The following is a 9,444-nucleotide window of genomic DNA, read 5'->3' on the forward strand; positions in this document are numbered from 1 at the left end:
CAGAGGTAACATACACAAATACACTATTTACACAATAATACATATAAACAGGTTGCACGCGTGTTGAGTCCATAAAAGAAGAGAAAGCACACGCGCACAACACTATGTACACAGCCGAATTTAAGCGCTCTGGGCTAGTACTGTACTGGGCTTCTATCCTAACGCATAACGGATGACCTGAAAACTGTCCCTGCTCTGCTGGTGCTTAGTTGTCCCTGACACATCGCGATGCTGGCTGAGAACATTGCTTTTGTTAGAGAATACAAGCACTGCAAAGATACAGATACAGATAAGTTTATTTCCAGTTTCAACTGGAGGGTTTCACCCGCCGCGGTGGCTCAGTGGTTAGCGCGCCCGACTACTGAGCCGGAGTTCCCGGGTTCGAACCCGACCGCGGCGGCTGCGTTTTTATGGAGGAAAAACGCTATGGCGCCCGTGTGCTGTGCGATGTCAGTGCACGTTAAAGATCCCCAGGTGGTCGAAATTAATCCGGAGCCCTCCACTACGGCACCTATTTCTTCCTTTCTTCTTTCAATCCCTCCCTTATCCCTTCCCATACGGCGCGGTTCAGGTGTCCAACGATATATGAGACAGATACTGCGCCATTTCCTTTCCCCCAAAAAACCAATTATTATTATTAACTGGAGGGTTTCCTGGTTGAAAGCTGCATGGGCAGCTTGACTGGGTCCAGGAAACCCCAACAAGCAGTAGCACACGAACGGTACAAGAAATTTTCAAAACTCGTCACACATACAGTAGTATAATATTTCAAGAAAAACACTCGACACATATATACACTGACTCGAATAATGTTAAAAAAAGTTAGAACACTAAAATGGCCATACATATGTTGAAGAAACAACACTGAAAACATTAACACTCAAGCAAAACTTTCAACAATCAACAAGTGGAGGCATAGAATGGTATTTGAAAAAATATTTCCGCAGCTCAGCTTTTGTATATCCCGTTGTATGTTGATAAGTGCTGATAAGAGACGGGCAAGGCTCGAAATTGTGGCTATCAACAGCATTAGTGAAGTAAAAATGTACGCAAAGCGTTTTGAATACGATATTTCAAAATCACCCTAGGCAATTAGAAGACTCCATCGGGACAGTTCGATGCTATCAAAAAGTCACCTTCAGATTATAATGATCCGTTTCAAAATTGCACCTTTCTGGGGAAGTTACGAGTGGATCACAGCTGATCCAAATAATAATACTAATAATTGGTTTTTTGGGGGAAAAGAAATGGCGCACTATCTGTCTCATACATCGTTGGACACCTGAACCGCGCCTTAAGGGAAGGGATAAAGGAGGGGGTGAAAGAAGAATTGAAGAAAGAGGTGCCGTAGTGGAGGGCTCCGGAATAATTTCGACCACCCGGGGATCTTTAATGTGCACTGACATCGCACAGCACACGGGCGCCTTAGCATTTTGCCTCCATAAAAACGCAGCCGCCGCGGTCGGGTTCGAACCCGGGAACTCCGGATCAGTAGCCGAGCGCTCTAACCACTGAGCCACCGCGGCGGGTGTGATCCAAATAATAATAATAATAATAACTGGTTTTTGGGGAAAGGAAATGGCGCAGTATCTGTCTCATATATCGTTGGACACCTGAACCGCGCCGTAAGGGAAGGGATAAAGGAGGGAGTGAAAGAAGAAAGGAAGAGATAGGTGCCGTAGTGGAGGGCTCCGGAATAATTTCGACCACCTGGGGATCTTTAACGTGCACTGACATCGCACAGCACACGGGCGCCTTAGCGTTTTTCCTCCATAAAAACGCAGCCACCGCGGTCGGGTTCGAACCCGGGAACTCCGGATCAGTAGCCGAGCGCCCTAACCACTGAGCCACCGCGGCGGGTGATCCAAACTGCTCTGAAATGCATTTTTGGATGCTACGAAAATTGCCAATAATAATAATAATTGGTTTTTGGGGAAAGGAAATGGCGCAGTATCTGCCTCATATATCGGCGGACACCTGAACCGCGCCGTAAGGGAAATGATAAAGGAGGGAGTGAAAGAGGAAATGAAGAGAGAGAGAGGTGGCGTAGTGGAGGGCTCCGGAATAATTTCGACCACCTGGGGATCTTTAACCTGCACCGACATCGCACAGCACACGGGCGTAAAAGCGCAACCGCCGCGGTCGGGTTCGAACCCGGGAACTCCGGATCAGTAGCCGAGCGCTCTAACCACTGAGCCACCGCGGCGGGTCGGAATATTGCTGCAAATCACGGTTTGGTGGTAGCTAGCACTACTGAACAGAGAGTGATCGAAGGTAATCTGTTGCCTAAGTCGGTCGAACCAGACTTTAAGAGGTTTTTTTTGTTGTGTGACGGTCAAATGGCTTCGTTAAAGATTAAAAATGGGAGGGGGGGGGGGGGGATGTACAGAGCAGCTCAAGTTCCATAATGATCCTGGTTCCCAGCGCGAAAAAAGCACTTAATTGAGTCAACAGGAGTGTTACATTATGAGACACTACTAAAAAAACAAAAAAAAACGCTAGAAGAACATAAACATACACTCATGTTTCTGTCTTCACGATTTTATCATTCCCACCGGCAGTTTCGTTTCTTAAATTGTTTCAGATTCTGTCACGGGTCTCTGAAACTAATTTAAGACTCTAGTGTTATTGTCCTGTGCACGCGCAGTGGCACACCGCTACCACCTTACCACCTAATTGATAGGGTTAGCCTGTTCTCAATGTCCCTGATTTCTTAATAAAACACCAGCCAATTCCAATTCGTTCGTGGTTATGCGCTATTTCGAAACAAGCCGACAACACATTGTAAATAGAGCACCTGAGTGCTAAGGGTACATATTGTGCTCTAGACACTCCCTTTAATTTTATAAAAATTATTTCAGACGACCTTAATGATTTCCGCTGGTCGAACAACGGGAAAACGCCGCATAAAGCGAGTAGCCTAACCATTATTCGCACGTGCATACCTGTCCCTTCTTTTGAAAACCGCGCAAACGTTTTTCGATGAAAATGACAATGCTCGCAGCCGTTCGTTCCGCTGCAGTCTTCGTACTCGCGTCTTAGGCCTCACAGAGTTTATTACCCATGACTTTTTATTTTACTAAGCTTATATCACCTTGTGTTTGGCGCATTATGGTCTTGGCCAGCAAAGACCGCGGTTGGGCCGAGCAGCACATGTGCACGATTTTGACAGAATTTTTTTTTCTTTACCGCATCGAAAAATACACGGAAGACTCTGGCTCCATCACCATTTCCAATGAAGAGCTGCCACGGTTGCTATAAATTGCTGTGTTCAGGTCCAGTGTGCTTGGGGTGTTTGCAATGGCACAAAAACCCGTTCCGTTGCTGCCCTAACAACAGATGGCACATCAATGAGCCTGGCGATGTCCGCATCGTTTTCGCTGCTAGTCGCTCTCGTGTGGCATGCCCGAATTTATTTCAACTCGCTATAGATTAGCCGTTCGCTCTTCAGCCGGCTCTACTGACGTGTTGCTTCTATCAGCTCGCCAAAATAACCGCCGTCAGAGCGCCTTCAAATGGCACGCTGCTAGCGACGCATGAGGCAGCGGCGAAGAAGAGAAAAAAAAAAAAACTCGACACACGTGCACGAAGCACGCGGTCGCGCGCTGTTCCTCATCCGCCCGCCGCAGAAGACCGAAGGCGCGTCGTGGTGGTGCTGCTGCCCCGGCCATGCCATCGGGTCGCTGAAGGTGGCTGCGAGACTTGCCGAGAAGCCGGGGAAAGGTGGTTTGGGTGCCATCGGATCGCCTTAGCGCCTTTCCTCGTGGTCCGCCATGAAAGGGGCCTGCACCAGCTCCATGTACCAGCGCGGCGGCCTCGACCAGGCGGCCTTCCGCACCAGGGCCCCGGCCGGCGGCTCGGTGCACGCTTTCTTCGGGGCGTGCGCGGTGTCGCTCCTACTCATCCTCATCTGGGTGCTGGCCGCCGGGATGCAGCACCGAGTGCTGCGGGTGATCAAATGCCTCAACGGGCACCTCCTCGGAGACGCCGCGAGCAAGTTCCAAGGCTTCCCCGCCAGGAAGAAGACTGCTAAGAGGACGCAGGCGCCAAGAAAGAAGAAGAGGGCGTCGCTTGCCAAGAACCACCCAGAGGCGCTGGGCGAAGCCGCTCCGGGCGAAGGCAAGACACCCGTCCCCGCGTGCACCGGGGACGCTGCGGAGACAGACGGAGACGACGACTTGGAAGACTACGAGGTCATCCACAGAAGTGAAACCGCCGATGGTGAGGACAGCCGCTCGGACTGACGCCTGCGTTGCGAGACAAATTCAACGACGCGCTCTCGGAGCTGTGAGGACGTGAAATCACATCGGGACGCTTGCGGGTGGGCGACGCAGGGAATAAAATTAATAAAATGGTTGCTAATTGATTCCAGTGTCCACTTGTACTACGTGTGCAAACGGGCGCAAAAATGCCTGCGTGTATATCTGCTGTTCTCTTCAGTATCGCTATCGCCGACACGCTGGCTTGGAACGATTTCTGCCTGCCTTTTTCTTTTTCTGCTTATTCGCGCGCCTCTGAAAGACGAAAAGGAAAATGCGCGCCGTCACTGCCGCTCGCCAATACTCTCGTCAGCGGTGCACCCTTCCCCGCTCGATTCTTTTCTGCGGCCGAGTGCGCGAGCGTAACGCGCCGTCGATTTCCAGATAAGCGTTGTTCGAGGGCGAAAATTTCGTGCTGCCTTTTGCGGCGTCTGCATGCGTCTGTGCTTTTCTGCCGCTGCGCAGGCAGCCGGCAGTCCAAGTACGGCGTTCGAGCGGCCGCCGCCCATCGGAGTAGCGTCGCAGCAACGGTATACGTAGTAGCAGTGTGTCTCAGCATGAACAGATGCGACCGCAAAAGCGGTGCTTCGGCGGACTGTCGTAGTAACGCCGTTGAGAAGGGCGTCCAAGACAAGTTGGCCAACGGCGGCGGAGCGCGACCGAAAGCAAGGCAACAGGCACCGCCGAAGGCTGGCGGCAGCAAGAACTGGACGAGCAACCAGAAACGCAACGGCGAAGGCAAGTTCGGCAGATCTGCTGCTGCTCTCCCGAGCTCCGCTAAAGGCGAAAAGTCCGGAGCGTTTGACTCGTTGCTCAAGCGAGCCCACAGAAGGCGAAGCAACGGAAGCGCGGCCGTAAACGAAAAGACATGCACCAGCAAGCAGGACGCGCGAGAAGACGACGACTGCAGTCGGCAGGGTGACTCGAGTGACAAGTACAGAAAGCCGGAAGATGGCACTGAGAATGAGTGCTGCCGCGAGGAAGCCGGTCACGATGCTTTGTGTTGGCACGGTGAGGAAAGCGGCACGCCGGCTCATGAACCCGTCGAGTACACTATACTTTCCAGGCCTGAGCGACAACATGTTGCCTCGGAGAAACAAGTCCGCCCATCATCGCCAGAAACCAACCGTGAAGACGGCCTGACCTTGCGTCCGAGAGACTTGCGGCACCAGGAGAGGACGCGGCGCAGCCCCGGCGTCCACCCTATGGGCCCGTACGCAGGGGCCACGGCCACCTACGGTTCTTACTCCCCGAGTGCACCGCTTGAAGGCAGCTTTTTCCCGCCGGATGGTCGCCATGCACCCCTGCCTTCGCCGCCCCTGCACACTGCGCCTAGCTGCATCGTTGACGAGCTGGGCTACCTGAGACTCGGTGAGGTTGTTCACCCTGGCCTCCCGTATCAAGAAATTATGGCTTACTCCCCGTGTCCGCCCCTGCCACCTCCGCCCATGGAACCATCCCTTGTGCCGGTCGGCGTGTCGCCGCCGTTCCCGTGTCCCGGATATTTTGCTGACAGGGCCGTTAGCAGCAGGCGGCGAACCAGGAGCTTCCCACGGAGGCTGCCCGAGCGAAGGCTGTACGACTCCCACGGTCGGTGGACGGGCCAGGAGCGTCGGCCGCTGCAAGACATTCCTTTCGACGAGGCAGGCTGGCTGCTCAGCCACGATCAGCAGCGGCTGTATAGGGACCGTTGCTACACGCATTTCGGAGGCAGACAAGCCGCTCGAGAGCCGAGACCTTTCGCCGACCTGGGGCGAGGCTACAGTCGTCGCCACTCTTGGTCCTACTCGTCGGTTCCAGACGACGACATCGAAGACATCCTCCCACTCATTGACAAGTTCGGCATCGAATACGAACACTCGGACTCGTCTGCAGAAAGCTCGCCCGAAGCACAAATTCCTGACGAGGGGTCGTGGTTTTCTGTGCTTCCCGAAACGGCCAAGCCGGAAGACCGCTTCATATGGTCGCCGCGGCGTGACCTGCACCGGCCCCAGTCCGTGTGGTCCCCGATAAAGCCGAGGCTCGGCGGCTGTCAGCAGGATAGTCTCCGAGAGCAGCTGACGAGGGTAAAGCACCGCACAAGGACGTACACTGGCAACGGGCTCCAAGGAAGCGTGGATGCCTTTGTTGAAGGCCGGCGTTCCGTATCGTGCGAGCTCCCTTGCTTCGATGGCGACGACCGTGCAAGTGGCTGCAAGGCAGACGACACTGGCTGGTCACCCTGGAGCTGTCAGCTGCTCACTGCTGACCTGCTGAATACGCCGTAGGCGCTGCACTCGGCGTCCGACAGCCAGCTCCACACATCTACGCTAAGCGCCTGTCAATAGCAGTCTCTAAAGGCGTGAAGGCTTTTTTTTTTTAATTTAAAGGCGCTGTGTTGGAGCGCCTATTTTTGGAGCACGAATTTTGTGCATTTTGAAAATAAACTCTTGCTGCCTTCAATGTCTGACTTATTTATAGTTGAGGTATTCTAATGCATGGTTGTGAATTGGCTTTAAACCCAGGCCGAGCAACAACTAAGTTGAGCTGTGCAGTTTCTTCTCAGCATCACTATGGTGCTGGAAACCGTGGGGCATAACATCATGCCCAATGCAACTATATAGAGACGGAAATACAGCACGCGCGGCGCGCTCCCTATGGGTCGCAATGCAGCGTCGGTGTCCTTAGGCCTTGAGCAGTGATGACGTACTCTTTGTGGTGTCTGATAAAACTGGCCAGTCAGCTGACGTGAAGGAAAGGTGAGTGAACAAGCAGAAGGCTTGGCAGAGGTGGGTAGATCGGTTGAATATGAAATAACCGTGCCGCGTTTCACTTCAAGCGTGTTCCTTGGTGGTCGTTACACTCAGCAAAAATGGTGTCCTGCCGTCAAGAAATTGCTTCGCCACTGGCAGCGTCATTCTTACGCGACAGCGTGTGCAACGCGTTCGGTCGAAAAGCCGTCGGCGTAGTCGGCACTGCGTGTCGGAAATAATTGGGGCATGCGTAAAAAAATCGTATCATGCTAACCGTTCGCCGCAGAATGTTCTGGATGGCGTCATACGATGCAGCGTTTCGTGCAGCACAAACTTCCTACTTAGCTGTAGAGCCTAGCTCGCGGGAGGGATTCAAATCGGCGACCTATGATCGGGGGCTGCGTAAAAAAAATAGTATGTTTATTGTGGTTCTAGTGATTGATGAGTGATCGATGTGTGATACGCGATGACGAGTTAATGAAATCATTGTAATTAATTAAATGAATGAAAAAGATTGGCGGACGTTTAAGCTTCGCCTTAAAGAGTGGAACGCGACAGCGTGTTGCAGCGCTGTCATGGAGTCCACGGAACGCCGTCACCCGTTCGGCGCGACGACAAATCGCCCGGAGTCTCTAGGCCACATCTCAAAGCGTGGTTGAGGTGTCCACCGATAGGTGAGACAGGTACTGCACCTTTCCTGTCCTCTAGAATCACAATGGAGACGCAAAACGGCCACGTCACTGCAGCCCATTCGTGATATTTTCGGGTGGCGGATATAGAGACTCCGAGCGATTTGTCTAACGAGCAAGGCGCCGCGCCGAACGGGCGATGGCGTTCCGTGGACTCCCTGGCAGCGCTGCAACACGCTGCCGCGTTCCACTCTTAAAGGCGAAGCTTAAGCGTCCTCAAACTTTTTTCCTTTTCCAGGAGGAAGTTCATCTGTGCAGAACGACGCTGAAAAAATGAGTACACTCGGGGACCTTTCTATGGCAATGCAGTGCAGGGCGTGAGCGAGGGAAATATATAGGCGTTTAAGCTGGCGGTGCGCGCTCCCTGCGTCGCAACAGAAAGCGTGGTGGCTTCCTGGCCGTGCGGGGCTGGGAGCTCTCACCAATGCGGCCTGGGCTCCTTGTCACCGGGTGCATCTTTTGCTAAACCATCGCCGTTTCGGATGACGCGGTTGTTGGGATGCGCGTCTTCTCTTTCAATCTCACATCTCTTTGAACTCCCCTACTGTCTGCACGTGTCAGCGATTGTGGCTCAGCTCGAGCCAGTGGGCAGCCCCGTGCACTTTCCTTTTTATTCTTCCTCCAGTCTCAACAACAACTCAGCAGAAAACTGTCCCCGAGTATACCGTGAAGTGGCCGTTCACTTTCAGTATCGCTGATTAAGCATACGCGTTGTGCGCCCGGTTCGTGGCAAGTAGACAGCGACGACCGAGCATGCACCAGGGCAAGCTGGCAACGCTGCAACGATGATAGCGGTGCAACACCGGCTCTTCTCGAAGGCGCTGGCTGGATGCGTAACCACGAGGCTCGCGCTTGTTCTTTCTTTTTGTTTTTGTAAAGCGCTAGCTTCTAATGACACGCGTTCTGCTGTTTTAACGCGACAGCGTTAAGGAGCTCGTGTCGCAGAAAAACCGGTGTCGTCGGCGTCTTTGGCCGTGAGCGAAAAATGGGGGCATCTCTGTGGACACCTGAACCGCGCAGTGAGGGAAGGGATTTTAACGCGATAGCGTTAAGGATTGATTGATTGATTGATTGATTGATTGATTGATGGATGGATGGATGGATGGATGGATGGATGGATGGATGGATGGATGGATGGATGGATGGATGGATGGATGGATGGACGGATGGATGGATGGATTGGTTGATCGATTGACTGATTGATTGATCGATCGATAGATCGATTTTTACTTCCCTTACGGCGTGATCCGGGTGTCCAGCGAGAAATGTGAGACAGGCATCATTTCCTTTCCTTAAAAGCAATTGTTCATTTCATTTTCCTTCCGTTACGGCCCGGTTCGGGTGCCCTTCGAGATATATGACACAGGCGTCCTTTCCTTAAATTGTCCAACGGGCCACGCGTCGCGCCGAACGGGCAATGGCGTTCCGTGTACTCCTCTGCAACGCTGCGACACGCTGTCGCGTCTCACTCTTAAAGACGAACCTTAAGCGTCCTCCAATTTTTAAATTGGTCTTGGGTGTCTTGTATTTTGCCGGAATCAACCGCGTCGTGGGGGCAGGAATGATGGACGAAGTGAAAGAAGGAAGAGATTTCGGCAGGGACGGCATCGCGTCCATCCCTGCCGAAATCTTACCGCCGCATACTATAGCTACGCGTCCTCTGACGGCGCTGACTTCTGCATAGCAAGAAGGACGCGAAGCCGGTGCTTCCGAGTGGTCGTCATGTTTGTGAAAAGGACGCACCGATCACGCCGAATCTTAAGT

This window comes from Amblyomma americanum, chromosome 4 (assembly GCF_052857255.1).
Source record: "Amblyomma americanum isolate KBUSLIRL-KWMA chromosome 4, ASM5285725v1, whole genome shotgun sequence".
Taxonomy (NCBI): Eukaryota; Metazoa; Arthropoda; class Arachnida; order Ixodida; family Ixodidae; genus Amblyomma; species Amblyomma americanum.